The sequence below is a fragment of the Anser brachyrhynchus genome, assembly GCF_964034855.1.
Source record: "Anser brachyrhynchus genome assembly, chromosome: 4".
In the NCBI taxonomy this organism is placed as follows: Eukaryota; Metazoa; Chordata; class Aves; order Anseriformes; family Anatidae; genus Anser; species Anser brachyrhynchus.
This window is the reverse complement of record NC_137698.1, coordinates 23,181,494-23,197,148: the sequence shown is the minus strand read 5'-3', so window position 1 is coordinate 23,197,148 and position 15,655 is coordinate 23,181,494. Positions and strand designations below refer to the sequence as shown.

Here is a 15,655-nt window from a genome sequence, read left to right as displayed (position 1 = left end):
AGGAGAAGATACTCATATTATGGAAGTATTGAGTAAGTGACAAAATGCAAGAATGAAATTCAAGTTTTCAGAAATATTATACAACTCAATTAAAGAAAGTCTATTATTAGAATATTTATTTTCAAAACAATTGTCAAAAGACCACTACAGTCCTTCCACCACTATAGTCTTCAAGAATCTCCAGATTATGAAAATGTGAAACAAACTCCTGATGTTGTCTGCCTTTATCTCTGAAATCTTGTAATGTGGCTTCCTGAATGTCAAAATTGATCTTTACTTATTCAACCTGAAAACCTGAAGCTGAATTTTTTTTTTGACATACTGGGTTGCTTCCTCCAGTTTCTTGATAATGTAAATAAAGTAGATCAATGTAATATTCAGTAATTCAATCTGTTCTATATTTTTAGCTTCAAATGAAAGTCTTAAAACATTGTTTATATTTAAAATCTCTCTCTTCACCTGTTCTACAGTCCTGTTCGGCTATCAGCTACCATCTTCAAGCTGTTTTCTGGTGTTTTTCTTCAATCTTATTTGGCAAAGCAGAGCAGAAAAACATCCTTGATCTGTCAGTTAGCATCAATTTTATGTGAAGCTTTTTCAAAGTTCAGTTAAACTCATTACATATTTAAAAGACACCTCAGCAATATTTGGAAGGGCTTCTGGGCTTTCTTGAATTGCAGACTTATCCTCTAAATTTTAGTTCTTTTTACAGATTAAGGTAACTCAACTTTTGAGATTGGATGAGTATGTGTTTATGTCCACTCCTCTGTAGAAAAACATCAGGTTATTTTCCTATGTGGTGTTTGTACACCATTGCCCTTTGAAAGTGAAGCTATTGTCAAAGTAACATACCCAGAGTCCATTTTTTTTTTTTTTTGGGAGCAGATGTCATCTGCTGAAGGAAAGATGTGTTACTTCTGTAATTTCAAAGAAGTTTCATTGTCTCTCCTCCCTGGTGAGATTCCTGGAAAGATATGCACAATTCTGTTCATTTTCATTATAAAGCTATAACGTTTCATCTTTGATCTCAAGCTTTTTAAAGGAATTTTGACCCTTGTATTTTCCTCTTAACACATTCTTCCTTCAAGGCTAGAGTTTAGAATTGCAGTGACTGCAGATGTGCACCAAAAGCCTGATTTTGCAGTCTTGATTTCACAGTTTTTGTTTCCATACAAAATAGTGATTTTTTTATGAAGAAGGTGTAAGAAAACAAGCATTTCTCTAATAATTTCAGCATATAAATAAATTGCCTAGTTATTGTTTATTACTATCATTATTATTGTTGTTGTTATTATTTAGCCAAGAGCAGCTTGTCTGTTGACAGATCAAAATGCCTACTTAAAGGAGAGAAAAGAGACCATTTATTGTAGTCAGGCAACTGACCCGAGTTTCCTAACTCTGCAGCAGTGAAGCACTATATGTTTCAGGGCCATTTACTTTCTTATTGTAATGACTGCAATGGATTTGGCTAATGAATATACACAAATTTAAGAAAAGAAAATATACATTAGATTATCAAGTTTATTGTTATGCACTTTCATTCTCTTTAATCATATGTCTAGTAATACGTACTCCAACTATTTGATATTTTAAAATCTATTCAGTAATAAGAAAGTTGTGATTCCCCTGTTCAAAGAACAGAATATTCAGCTTCAGCTGTGGCAGCTTCTTTCTAATACTTCTTATTTTATAACGAATGTGATTATTCCAGCTGACCTCCATCCAAACCGTTGTTCTTGTATTTCCTGTCAGAGGTACTGCTCTGCTGCATGCTCTCCTTAGTATGTTTTTTGGCATGGAGTCTAACCTTCTTCTCTCTCTGTAGAAACTAGAATGTATCTAAGGCAAATTTGGCATTACTCAAAAAAAGTCAATTAGTTATGTAGCATATTGGAAATAAAAATTTGGAGGCAGAAAAAATCATTTTAAGCACACAAACATTTTCATCTGTTAAGGTTTATTTAAAATTACTGTTTCTTTGTTTATCTGAAGCTACTGTGAAATATCTGGGCATTACTAAACAGAATTTGTTGAATTTTTACCTTGTTATTGAAGCTATGGTTCCTTTTGAAAAGTGATCTTGTTATTTTCCATATCACTTTTATATATATATATTTATCCTTTTGCATTACCTTTCATTGGACTGTCCATTTTTTTTAGTGTTTGCATTCCCCTTCTAGCTTTAAAATTACACAGAATTCTGAAATTCATATGTTAATTTGTATCTACCTTTTCCCATTTTTCTACTAGTCCAATGAAATTATATTTTCTTCAGATCTGTTGGGGGAAAAAATACTCTTTTGATATAAAGATCTTGGTGAATAATACTAACAATTCACTAGGCATTTACAAATTTTGTGATCAGTAAAAACATTTCTTACCTACAATTCTCTTTTATTTATATATTCAAGGTATACATTTTGCATTTATCATGGAGTAAAGGATTTTAGTCTTTTATCATTCACTTTTTTTTTGTTATCAGTCAAAAATATTGAATAGAACAGTTTTGACCAAGGATTACTGAATTTATCTAATGCGAGATAGGATGATAACTTACACCTTAAAGAAGTGACAAAGCTGCATGCGATGTCGTTTGCATTGCACAAGTTGACAGTTGTTCCACGTTTGAACTTTACTGACACAGTGATGTTAACTTGACGAAAAAATGACCAAAATGGATACATAAAAATGTAAAAATTTCTAAGTTTAGTTCCAAAATTACTTGATGTTACTTGACCAAAGAATTATTCTCAAGTTATATAGGAAATGGAGCAAGAATTTCAGATGTGCTGCTGTGCTATTCACTTAGCATTTAGGAAAACAGAGCTAGGAAGCTAAATTCGATATTCATTAGTGTATTCAGTGTGAATGTACTGTATATTTGCTTGCTTAGATTATTGTGCTAGCATTTTTCATTTATATTCTCTATTCATCAGATTTTTATTTGTTCTTTACAGATTTAGAGATTTGTTATTAAAAATTAAAGTGCCACTGTGATTAATATCTGATTAGGTGAATGTAAATCAAGTATGTATGGCAATTATAGTTATCCTAAATATTAGAGCATATTCCAAAAACAAGATCATGATGACACAAACTAATGCTATGCTTTCTTAGAAAAGCTTTAAAACATCAGAAGTAGATCGTTATAAATAATTATGATACATTTTGTATATATATATATGTGATTACTGTGTAATTAAATGGAAGATACTAAACGGCTTGTAACCTCATGGTTCAGAGGATTATAAATCCCATACTTTTTTTTTTTTGATGCATAGTTTAATTCTTATTCCAAAAAATTTACTCCTATTTTCATTCTTTTATCACTTTGATTGTTCAAAAGCACTATGCAGCTTTCCATTTTAGCCTTTGCAATGAGTTTCATTGTGTTCTCTTTCCACTAAAGTACCTTCATATATAGCAATTACTTCTGTTGAAGGACGTGAAAAAATGCCATTGCTTTCCTTGAGCTTTTTGGTTTCTTCCAAAGATACTGCACCTCCTTAAAACCTTGTTGTAAAAAAGTCTTCCTCCAAATGCACTTGGATTTTCATGAAAGACTCACAATTCTTATATTAAAGCTGTGTTTGTTCAGATCACATCCTAAGGTTGAAAAGCTCTGGCAAGTGTAGGATTTTCTGTTTTATCTGAGCAAAACCATTAAAAAATCTGTTCTGCGTGAAAGTCCAAAAACAGGGATGAACTGCATCCTGCATTGCTTTGTTTTGATGAATCGTAATTTGCTACATGTGACAGGATTATAGATTAAAGGCTTTCTCAGTCTGGAACTATTTCTGTCAGTTGTTGAGGAAATAACATATAGAAACAAAAACAATATGCCATTACTTTGCATTCATATCCATACTGAACATTGCACAGGGGCATAGAAACATCCTGGATGAACTTATTTTGATCATGTTCTGTGAGCAAGCTGCCTTTTGAGTTATATATGTGCCAATTTCGAGAGCTTTTTGCAGTTACTCTCCCTTGCTATCTGTACTATTTACATCAGTCATTTGTAATCTGGGAATTCTGAAAGTTTTACTCATTTTTAAATTGTTATATTTATCCCACCAATTCAAAAATTGCCTCTTCCCCTTCAAGGAAGAAAAGCAGATAATAAATGTCACAGAAGATTCACTAACCTATACTGATACCATAGCATAACATTTGATTGATTACAGAAAATATTTTATTAGAATACAGTAAAGGAGATTTACTGGGCCAGCATTTTTGCTCCCAAGAAAGACACTCTGTTGTCAAGATAACACCCTTGCAAAAAGTGAAGTGATCCATACCCATCACCCATCTCCAGTGGGGTGTCAATACACTTGTCCAAATGGTATGAACTATTTTACCATAATTGTTGAAACAGCAGTCAAGTAATATTCTTTCCCTAAGTTATTTAAAGGAAGCTTTCAATTTAGGATTCTTTAAAAAATTATATACTTTTTTTTTCTATTTTCTAATCATCTTATTTATTATAAAGGTCTAAAACTTACTAGGATTTTATATTCTTTATCCTCTCCTTACCTCCTCAGTTTTGTATTTCTAACACTGTTTTGGTTTGAAGCTCTCTCTCTGTTCAAGGATTGCTATAGCTCTTCTACATGCAGAGAAATGCCTTACATCAATACTTCTTACATACACTCTTCTTCTAAAGATATCTTTTTGGCCTTCATGTTATAGGCAGATTTCTTACAGTAAAGCTTATCTTCTCTGTCTTCATAAATATTGAAAGGCTGTAATGCACAATAAAGAATGCAATGAAGAAAAGAAATTACTGACACCCTCAGCAGAATTCTTCTTAGCAAACTCTTCTGAAAGGAAGGTGGTACCTCAAATAACTGGACCTCCTGAATAAGTCATAGAAACTAGCTGTAAACAACATTAAGAAAAACACAGCATTGCCAGTATGATGCATTCAAAAGTCATGAGTCCACCCTAAATTTATATTATATTTTAAATTTAGTGTTATATGTACATGTATGTGCAATCTCTCTCTCTGTATTTGTGTTTTTGTGTGTGAGATGGAGTGTCTTTAGGTTATGTTAATTCAAATTAGCCACCTGCTTTTAGAAGAATAGGTACACTGAAGCAATGGTAGCACGTATTGATAATGAAAGCTAATTTATATCGCACTGTATCTCTAAGGGTCTAGCCTTAGCACAAATATCATTGTTTAGCTGTACTGCTATCACTGTTATGTGAATGGAGGGTTGTTTTCTCATGTCTGTGAAGATGAGTTTCATTGAATGTGCTCTAGCAGGATGTGTACTGTGTATAATTCTAAAGTGTCCTGGGCAGCGGAATCAACTTATCAATTTATAAACTTGTTTCAGTAAGCTGAATTCATATAATTCTGCTCCAGTGGCACACTAAAATACCAATTTCACTTTCCTACAACAGGAAGATTTCATACATCTCAGAGAAATTCCCATTCAGGTAAGGTGAGTTTTTGGAGTTGGAGATCCAACTTTTGGATTGGAGAAAGGCTACAGTTAATTTCAGGCAGAGGCTGAGTAGGTACTCCTGGTTACAGAGTGTGCAGAGTGAATATAGTTACTGACAGGTCCTGTAGCTGTCTTGTCACTTTCTCAAAGCAGCTAGCATGTTCTCTGCCCTGGATAAGCCCCTGTGGACTGTTCATAGAAAACATGTAGCATCTTTCTGTAGTTGCTGTAGTTTTCACATGCCATCCTGATTCTAGCAAGCTGCGTCATGGGTATAGATGGGCATCAACTAACAGCGAGCAAGGTAGATAAGCTGGCTGCACATTCCCAGAGGGGACACACAAGGCACAGTTTCTCTGTACCATTGTGGGGCTCCTGCCTTTAATTCCCATCATGGCTCAACCTTGCCCCTGGGCAGAGAAGCTTGGTTCCATTAAACCATCCTTGCAGTAAAACCATCCTTGCAGTAAGTTGTGCTTCAGTGGTTTATAGCTACAGACGTATAAACTGTTGTCAGCTGGTGAGAAATGTACTGTTAACTTACCCTGGTAGGAAGGCATAATTCTGCAGGCATAGTTCCTTTTTACTGATATCAGTGAAACAAAGAAATAGCTAAGAATTCACATAGCGGTGGCACAAGTGACACAGATTCACGGGAGATCAGTACATTTCCATAATAATTATGAAATGGTGAACAGAATATAGTCTGTTTTACAGTAGTCTTAATTGGCTTTTAGTTTTAACTCCTTCTCAAAAAGTGCTTTCAGTTTTCCTTTACCTTCAATTTCCTCTAGTAAAGCACTTAAACCTAAGCCTACCTTTAAGTGTATACTTAAGGGCTGTAGAAGAGGGCTTGTTGCAGCCAGCTGAGTTCCTAAACCTGCACAGATGGGTAAAAACTCTGATAGCCTTTTATCCCTAACTTGCACATATGTGAGTATATCTTAGAGAAACATGGCCAGATTTTGTTGCTAACAATAACAGGAATCACTGAAACACTGAAGTGAGAATTCAATATACGAATATATTATTACTCAGTCCCCCACAAATCCCCTCAGGTGTGTTTGAGTACCTGAGCTTTACTCCTGTCTTAGATATGCTATCTACTTGGACACATTGCTCTAAGGCTTATACACCCATATGGAATACATCATAAAAGCAAGAGATATAACTATTTTATTAACCTAGATCTCCTGAAGAGTTCTTTTAAACAATGATTCTTCTTTTCTTAGCTCAAAATTATATTTCCTTGCAAGAAAAAAAATATCAAAATATTAGAGCACTGCATCTTTTCAGTTAGTTAGCTTATTATGAGGTATTAAAGTATTTTTTCAACTGAGATGGAATTTTGATTCATTTTTAATCCCATTAGGTTGCATTACATAAGTCGAGACAGTTCACACTTGGAACAAAATAAAGATTTAAATAAAAAGATCTTTATGAACCACAGCACAGTACAAGTGATGGCATATAACCACAAAATGGTTCTCATAATCTGTGAAAAGTTTAATAAACATTAGAACTATTGAAGGAATACAGAATAATCTAAAAGCCAAAAAAAACCCACCACAGTTTATAGGATCAGTGTGATTAAATGAAATAGTGAATAAAACATTTCGATTTCATTCTATGGTTTTTTTTTGCATATTTGTGTTAATAAATGCTGTATCTGTAAAAGAAAAGTGCGAAGAGGCATGGATGACAATAATATGAGGAATAGATGCAATTATCTTCATGTATAAGTAATTAAGGCCTTTTTATACTTACTAAATGTGTATTCTATGTCTTTTAAACATTCTTTGTTCTTAATATTAGCTGATAATGTTCTTGCACTGTGCTTAGAAGATAATGACTTAAGGAAGTTTATTCAGAGGTCACTGACTGATTTTGAGAACTGTGGCTTGTGTGCTGTTCTGCAAGGGAGGGCTTAACTAAACAAATTGTAAAGGACTTGTAGCACTCATTTAAAATAAAGCTCCTTGCCAGTGTAACTACTTGTGCATAAGAACTTAGTGTGATCATGCTAGAGAAATGCAAGAAAAATTTTAAAAATAATGAAAAGAAAATGCAGTTTTTTATTTGCCATTACTTCATTCACGGAAATATATTTAATTTCACTGGAGTCTTGAAAAAATGATAATATTGTAACATAAAACCCTATCCTGATTTTCATTGTGAAATATACAGGGAATCCTTTCCAAGTCAGAAGTATAAGTCCTTCAAAGAAGAAATGACAAATATGATTTTTTTTCTTTGGGGGAAAATTACAAAATCAAACAAGGAAATAGAGATGGATATTGATATTTTATGCCTTTTTCAAAGATAGATTAAATTATGTTTTTCTTTTGAGTAAGAACCTATTTTTCAGTTGCACACGGGTTTTAAAGTTAAACTTACATGCATACAGAACTCAGTCAATTCCTCATTAGTGACGGGATTGAGCTGTAACATCAACCCTGTCATAGCCTTAATAGTTCAGTCCCACAGGATCAGCCCACACAGGCTGAACAGCCTCAGGAAATGGGACTCCGAAATAAATCCAGTCGGTAGGCCTTAGGATAGAATCCCGAGCCTTAGAAGGTACTCAGTGTCTCATCTTTGTTTTAGATAAAGGGTGGTTCAATGCCCTGAACTGTGCTTTAAGGATCTGAAAAATCAAAATGCTCAACTTATTCAAAGGCAGGCTTTGCTCCATTCTTACTTGTTTTCACAAATACTGTTTTGACAATAACGCTTCAAGTTATACAACTAGAATATAGAATGACCACCTATGGCAACAAAATACAGTATGAAAAGCAATTAATGAGCAACATTATAATTCATAAGCTGGGTTAGACTTTTTTTTTCCTCTTTCCCCTAAAGAATTCCACGTTTCTAGGCCATTTATCTCTGGAGACTGCAACAGCTATGGGAGCTAGCTGTCTCCATTCGTAAGGTTAGAAAAAATCTTCCTCTAGGCTTTGCAAGATACAACTCCCTCTAGAAGTTTGTGAAAATTTATTTCATATGATAATGTTGACATTTTTAGTAATACTCGTACTGCTCCTCTTAATGATCACTGTTAAGAAAATCGGTATTTATTAATGGTTGTCATTTAGTGGCATGTTAGATGTTTTCTACTCTAAAAATATTGTGAGAAATTACTGGAGTTACTAAGTGACAGCCATGATTATATGTTTCACCCAAAGATTTTTTTGAGGATATCATTCCTTACATGAACAACATAATGCAGCTGAACAGCATGGCAGAAAGCTTGCTTAGCGTTAACATAATCTGAAAGTTTGTGCCCAAATTTACTGATGTTTATTATGACAGTTAAAATGTATTTCCACATTATCAAAGATGTCTCTGGAAATATTGCTATCCTCTGTGCTAATAGTTTTATTAAAATAACTTAGCTGGACTGAGAAATTGCTAGAATTAAACTTACAAATACAATCTTATTTCAGCTCCCCCATGCACATGAATTAGGACAGATTTTTTTTAATACAGTCCTGTTCTTTTATTTATTTATTTATTTTTTCCTTAAGCAGGTACCAATCTTCATTTATGCCTAAAATTACAGTGTTTACTTCAGGAAAAAGTATTAAGCCATCTATTTTCCCTTTCCCTTATTGCTTACTCCATGACAGCATGTCATATTTATCGTACATTATGTAAAGACTGCTGTGAATACAAAATGGTTAATTCCTTAACAGAGTAAGTGTGGCAGTTATCATGTAAGTGCTGGAGTACTTCATGGACATTAATAAGTCCATAATAAACATGGGCATTAATAAACACCATGCAGAGCAAAAGCATATTCTATTTTACAAATGAATGGAGAAAAGGGAGATTAAATGCAAAACCATTTTCCAAATTTAGTTAATGTATTCAAACTGTACAGAACTTGTTTCTTTACATTGCTTAACATTATATGTAGTTTTGCTTGTCTGGAGTGAAGCTTCTGTTGACTGTAGTTGCCCTCCTGTTGCATTGCAGTTTCTCAGAAATCAAAATCCCAAGTATTAAGTGTACTGTATGTGCCCTGAAGACAGGAAATAATAAAAAAATATAATAGTAGATATTAAATCTTCACAAGTACAAATTGTGGCAATGGTAAGATGACTGTAGAGCTCACTGGTAGTCCTTTTCCCATCGTGGGCATCTATTGATAAGACTCATAACTGATCATTCTTTTGTTCACGTAGCTAATGCTGTGAAAGAGGTGAAAACACTGTATCTGTAAAAGGTCTGTAAATGCTCACTAGTGTGGAGAGACCAGGATGTCACTATAGATGTCACTTCTAAATGTGACTAAATGTGACCACACTAAAGATGTCACTTCTTTTCATCAGTATCATATTTGTCCATTTGGCACATGATTTGGGCTGAATTAATTGCTATTATTTGCGCTGGTATCCCAAGCAGATAAGCCAGATCATCCTCAAAAGTTCAATCCTCACACTTGAGGACCTTCTTACACTTGAGTATGATTGACGGTTATGAACTGTGCGCTTTGAAACAGTGTGCAGTGGCATTTCTCTTTTCTCCTGGAAAACACAGAAATTTGCTCAAGAGACTTGGGATAATCCAAGCAGCTCAGGTTTAATCTTGCCATTCTTTTGAAACTGCCATAAACTGTCCTAGAAGCTATCTTCGAAGTCTTATTTTGAAGAGGGCATTAAATATTACTTCTTCCCGTACCCTGTGCTGCATTGTACCTATCAAAAAGGGATCACTAGACTTCAGCTTTTAAGCATGGACCTGATCTGTAGATTCAATTTTGAACTGAGAATTTGACTTGAATTGAAAATACTGAACTGTATTTTCTTTCTTTTGTTAAAAAAGAAACATTTCTTTTTAAGCATGAATGGGAGATTGCATTACAAATATGGCATTTACTGGTTTTTGCATTCCCATGTAGGTGACTGTTAATATAACCCCTTAATTGGAACATAGTACTCTAATGAATTTTCTTATGTTTGTTCATTTTTTAACAGACTTATAGAAAAAACTCTCTCTAAAATGGCAGCAGAATGCCCCAATGCACAGTGATCTACCACAAGTGGATAGAAAAAGGATATTCATCTTTCTTGACATTCAAATTAAAAAAAAAAAAAAAATAAATTGTATAAATAAAATCAAGAAGCTTCATGCTCTGTGTATGTTTTGGCAAGGATTTTTTTTTATTTATTATTATTATTTTTAATCATTAGAGATCAACTGGAACTTTTAAACTTAATTTTCTTTCCTTCATTGATACAACTTCTAAAACATGCTACAAAATATCACAATACCTGACTTGCTTGGAGTAGTTCTGCTACTGTAGAGCAGTAGATTGCTCTGTTCTACTCTGAGCTGTTTGTGGTGCTATGAAAGAAAAGCCAGGTGCTGTGAAGAAAAGCCAGGCAAGAACCAAAAGACCAAGCAACTGCATAATGATGCTTAAATTCTATAATGTTTATAGAGTTAAGCAAATTCCTTAACAGCTGCATTGCTCTGAAATTGTAGATTAATGCTAGTTTCTATAAAGTGTAGATGTTACAATGAAAAGAATCATATTCTTGATGCATGGCTGTGTATCTGTGGTAACACTACTTCAATCTGTATATCTACATGAAGTGAGTTGCAGAGGAGAAAACAAACCTCTGTTTATAGCGCAGTTAAGAGGATCAATTTTCATGCTACTGCATTAAGCAAATAGTGTAAAAGTGGGTGCGTGATTTTAAAATCTGTGATTTTGGAATATGAAGTGCCTCACTCCTACTGGAGGTAGGTCTTTACTAGGACCAAATTATTGATAGAAGTCACGCTTCAGAACAGGAGGATTATTTCAGATAGTGTGTGATAAGCCTGTAATTTACCTGTGGTCAACAGAACTTTTATTTTAGCAAAAATAATGTATTGATGATTTAAATGTGTCAAAAACTATTACAAGTGTTCTTATTTGTGTGTCACGGTGTCATTTAAAATAGTTTATTTTGCAAAATGTGCTACCTTTCCACTTACATTCACCTTTGTGTTAATAGCTTCTGAAGTAGTTACAGTGCAGCATAACACGAGGTGCTGTACATTACTCATGTAAGGCATCTATAGTGCCCTGCTTATCATTTGCTGTGTAACATAATGCAAAACATCACAAAACTCTGATGGATAATTTGTGTCAGATGGATGTTTGGATGTTTCAGTCTGTGTGGCATACAACATAAATAGGTTATTACATCCATTAAAAGTGTTAAAAAGAACATCAAACCCTCAAGTCAAGCACTCCAAAATTAGAAAGTACTAAAGCTGGAGATGTTTTAGCAACTCTATTTCAGCTTCTTTCTGTGCTTATCTGCTAGGAAGCATCTATTACTATATGAAATTCTCTACTTAGAGAAGATTAAGGGATGGGGGGCCACGTATACACCATTGAAGCTCTAATGAGAGCTACCATCCATAGCAATTCGAGATCATCCCAACTGAGGCTGTGACTGAGCATTTCAGTACTGAAGAAAAAAGACTGTCTTGAATAAAATTCAATAGTGGTTAAAGTGCTTTGTTCAAACGTCTGTCAGGTAGATACAGTGTCCCAGCTATGGAGATGTGAATGAATAGTGAGGAGCAGAAATAAACATGTGTTTGCATCAGTTTCAACACATCTTTTTAGCTCCTCTGGCAACGCAAGGTTTCAGGCTTTCTGTAATACGCACTTTAAAAAAATCTTTAATAAAAAAAAATTAATAATTTTCAAACAGACCATTTTAAAGTGGCCCTATTATAATTCCTGAATGACTCAGATTCTATTAATTAATTTTACAGTGGTAATATTATTTCCAGATACAACGTGAAGCTTAGAAGTATTACAGTGAAAATTAGCAAGTGTCCATTAGCTATGGAAGTTCGTCTTCAGAGCATTAGGACAGACATTATTTTTTAGAGTTCTCCATATTTTTATAGTGCTATATAGTCAAGCCACTGTTTTTTGTTGCAGTTGTGAATACTCAGAAAATCTAAACAATTCACAATCCTGAAATCCCTTCAATGCATCTCTACAGGTTCTACATTTTTACTCCTTAATGCCTTCCATCCACCTCTGCTCTTTGGCCTTTGTACTCTGCCTCTCCTTTCAGAGATCCCTCACATCCTATAATTCTAGTAATACTTTGTCATCCACACCCCTGTTGCCCTGGTATTTTTTGCCTTTCCTTATCCCTTCTCTAACATGCTGCTTAAGTGCCAGAACATACAGGATTTCATGTTTCTGTTTTTAATCCTTGAGTCCAGTGGCATTTTAAAGGTCACAAGAAGAAATATCAGAAGAAGCTAGTTCATCCCCTGTATGTGTGCAAAGTGGCATACTTAGCTCTTTCATTAAGAGAGAACCTGTATTTCATTCACAGTTTGACTGTCTTCATTGTAGACAAAATCACTGACGAATGTAGCCGCCAAACTAATTACAGCTGCCAACTAGCACATTTGTAAATCGTGTCCTTGGTATCAGTGCAACAAAAGCATACTCCATAGCACTGGGCATTCTCAGATCAACAGGATTTTTTTTTTTTAAGACAGCAGAGAATAACATTCGCTTCTCATGGATGAATTGAAATTTGTGAATAATGCCAGCCTTTTCTAATTTCTTTTAGAGAAGCTGAAACAAAAGTTCTAAGCAGTTCTGAAAACAGTCTTGCAATTTAGAACGGTGACTCCCTGAAGCACAAAAATCTGAGATATGTGTATATGATGGCATGCAATCAGACTGAAACATTTTCAGTTACCGCTCAGTGTCATTTCCTATAGGATATACCTATTTTCGTAGCGAGGTCTAAATGCAAACCAGAGCTATCATGCTTCATTCTTGCTTCCTTATTTTTTTTCCTTGTATTTTCTACTGATGATTTTTCATCTGTCAGTCTGTCTTGCTGTTGACCATTGGGATACTTAGTGGGATATCTGATGTGTGGCATATATGGTCTCCAAAAAATTTGTCAGCCATGAAAATCAGTTTAGCAATTTTCAGAAAGCACAATTGGCATTGACAAGGATGGAGATGGACAAAGCTGTCTATTCTGGCAAGAGGTGATCTACTGATAAACCTAATTCAGCATCAACTAGATTAATGGTACAACACAGTTAAAAGTGAAATGCCGTTGTAAGAGTAGTCAATCTAGAGATTTATATGACAGATAAAAGTATCAAGTTGCCCTTGTTGCAATCTTTGTAAGCCTTTGTAATACAATGGGCTGATTTTCAGGGATGTTTATGGTAAACTAAATTGATTTATATTACTAAATATGTTATAATACATTAATCTATAAGTTAATATAGATGTATTTATCAAACAGGTGATACATAAGTTATCTGTAAAAGCAATATGCTATTTTGCTCATCCACCAGTGGAAAATAAGTGTACTTCTATTAGGTTGTGTGCATTAACCGGAGTAGTGTTTTTGATCTTAAATGTATCTAAGTAGAGCCAACCTTGAAGATCTAATCTACTGATTACTGATTATGAAAAATTATTACATACTCAAACTATATCACCTCCTTTACTTTAGAAGTAATTTTCCTAGAAGTTAAGGCTAGTTCTTGTAAAGAACGTAATTACTAAAAATGAAAGCATTCCAATAGAATTTTTAAAATGTATAAGAGCAGCTTCTCAGTATATTTATCTCTGTGATCAAAATACAGTTCATCATTCTGCTCATTTTATTTTCTTAAAAAGATTGAATATAGCAGTAAATTTTGTTGTGTCAATGAGCTATAAAATAATTGTGCATTGTAGTTCACCTTTAAATTAAGAACTTAGTGCTTGTTCTAAATTCAGAATGGGAAAATGTAGGTTTAGTTTTAAGAGGTTTTCCTTTACTGAAATTTTCATTTCAGAGATGCTTTTCTCATTGTAGATGTTGTTATTACTCACTATTAGGGCAGCTTTTTGCTCATCTGTTTCCATTTCAAAAATCAACCTGTTCATGAGAATCTGTTTAAATTTTTTTTTTTTCCAAAAGTGCATTCCTCATGCACGTGGATTGTATGATCCTGGACAAACACAAAGTTAAATAGAGCTGGCTTAGCCACCAGGACCTCATTCACATATTTTTTCAGATTTCATACTGGTGTAACTGAGTTGATTACAGCTGAGTTACATGCATACCCTAACTTACACATTCCAAAGATTTGGAGCCAGATAGGATCTCTACATCCAGTGACTACATTGATAGCCGTTTTAGGAATTTAGCACTCAATTAATAATTTTCAGGTTCAGAATCAACTACTACTACTATTGAGCACTCCAAAATCTGACCAAGTATTTTTTGCATATCTGTGCTGTTATTTATTGCACCTTTCTGACAAAAGTAGCAACTCTTTTATTCTGCCTCCTCCTTTTCCCATTCTCTCATTGTCTAGCTGTTAAATTACATTTACACAGCTAAGTCTAAACTATACCTCTTTTTCCACCATCTCATCAACAGTAGCTACAAACAGCTAGTGATGTTATTAGAGACAGGAGAAAAGATAAGATAGGACTTGCTGAGTTACATTATGGAAAAAAAAAAAAAAAAGAGTTCCTTTTTTCTTGGTTTTCGTTCAAACTTCCAGAGGTTTAAAGGCATCTGTTTATCACTAGTGCATAGACTTAAGCTTTCCCTCACTCTGGATTAGCTGGCTGTCTTCGTCTCAGATTCCTGGACTCAGCTTTGGTTGAAACTTTTATAACTTCTGTAATTTCTGCATAACATTTTTTTCTGACTAATGGTGTCTGAGAAAAACTTGTTGTCTGTTTTTCCCCTTCACGCTAATCAGAACATATTTATTTCCAAAGTATGCATACACCTAGAGTGTATGGGTATATGCCACTCACATATCCCCAGTTTCTCTCCTCGCCATCTGTATCTCTCCTGTGTTGTATCTTTTGCCTGGAACCTTATTTGTGTTACTTTAACCTATATGCCATTTTTCTCAAAAGCCACCTATCCTTTAGTAACACTTGGTAGCTTCCATGTTAGCAAAAAATCCCAAGCATCTTGACTCACTGAAGACAAAACGTTGCGTACAGATTACTTTTCAAGGTAGTACATAAATGGCCACAATTTTGGCTTTTGCATGCAGACATGCACAAACGATCAGCTGCAGGTTGCAGGACATCTGAGACCGGGGCCAGCGGTTTGCAAACCACTTAGGCGCTTCAGAAAGTATTATGCTGTCTTCTTGAAATTGTCATCTATTTATTT

The 15,655-nt window shown here is 34.3% G+C and overlaps 1 protein-coding gene and 1 long non-coding RNA gene across 2 annotated transcripts in view; one reads left to right on the top strand and one right to left on the bottom strand.

Annotated features, from left to right (window-relative positions):
• The window catches only part of LOC308194612 (uncharacterized protein), a 975,354-nt gene that overhangs the window by 170,121 nt on the left and 789,578 nt on the right, over window positions 1-15,655 (top strand). The window lies entirely within an intron of this gene.
• Window positions 1-15,655, bottom strand: part of LOC308194619 — a 70,349-nt gene that overhangs the window by 36,055 nt on the left and 18,639 nt on the right. The window contains exon 2 of the long non-coding RNA XR_013950763.1: window positions 1-15,655. This exon is cut by the window's left edge and continues 36,055 nt beyond it; it is cut by the window's right edge and continues 15,824 nt beyond it. This is a non-coding gene — a long non-coding RNA (uncharacterized lncRNA).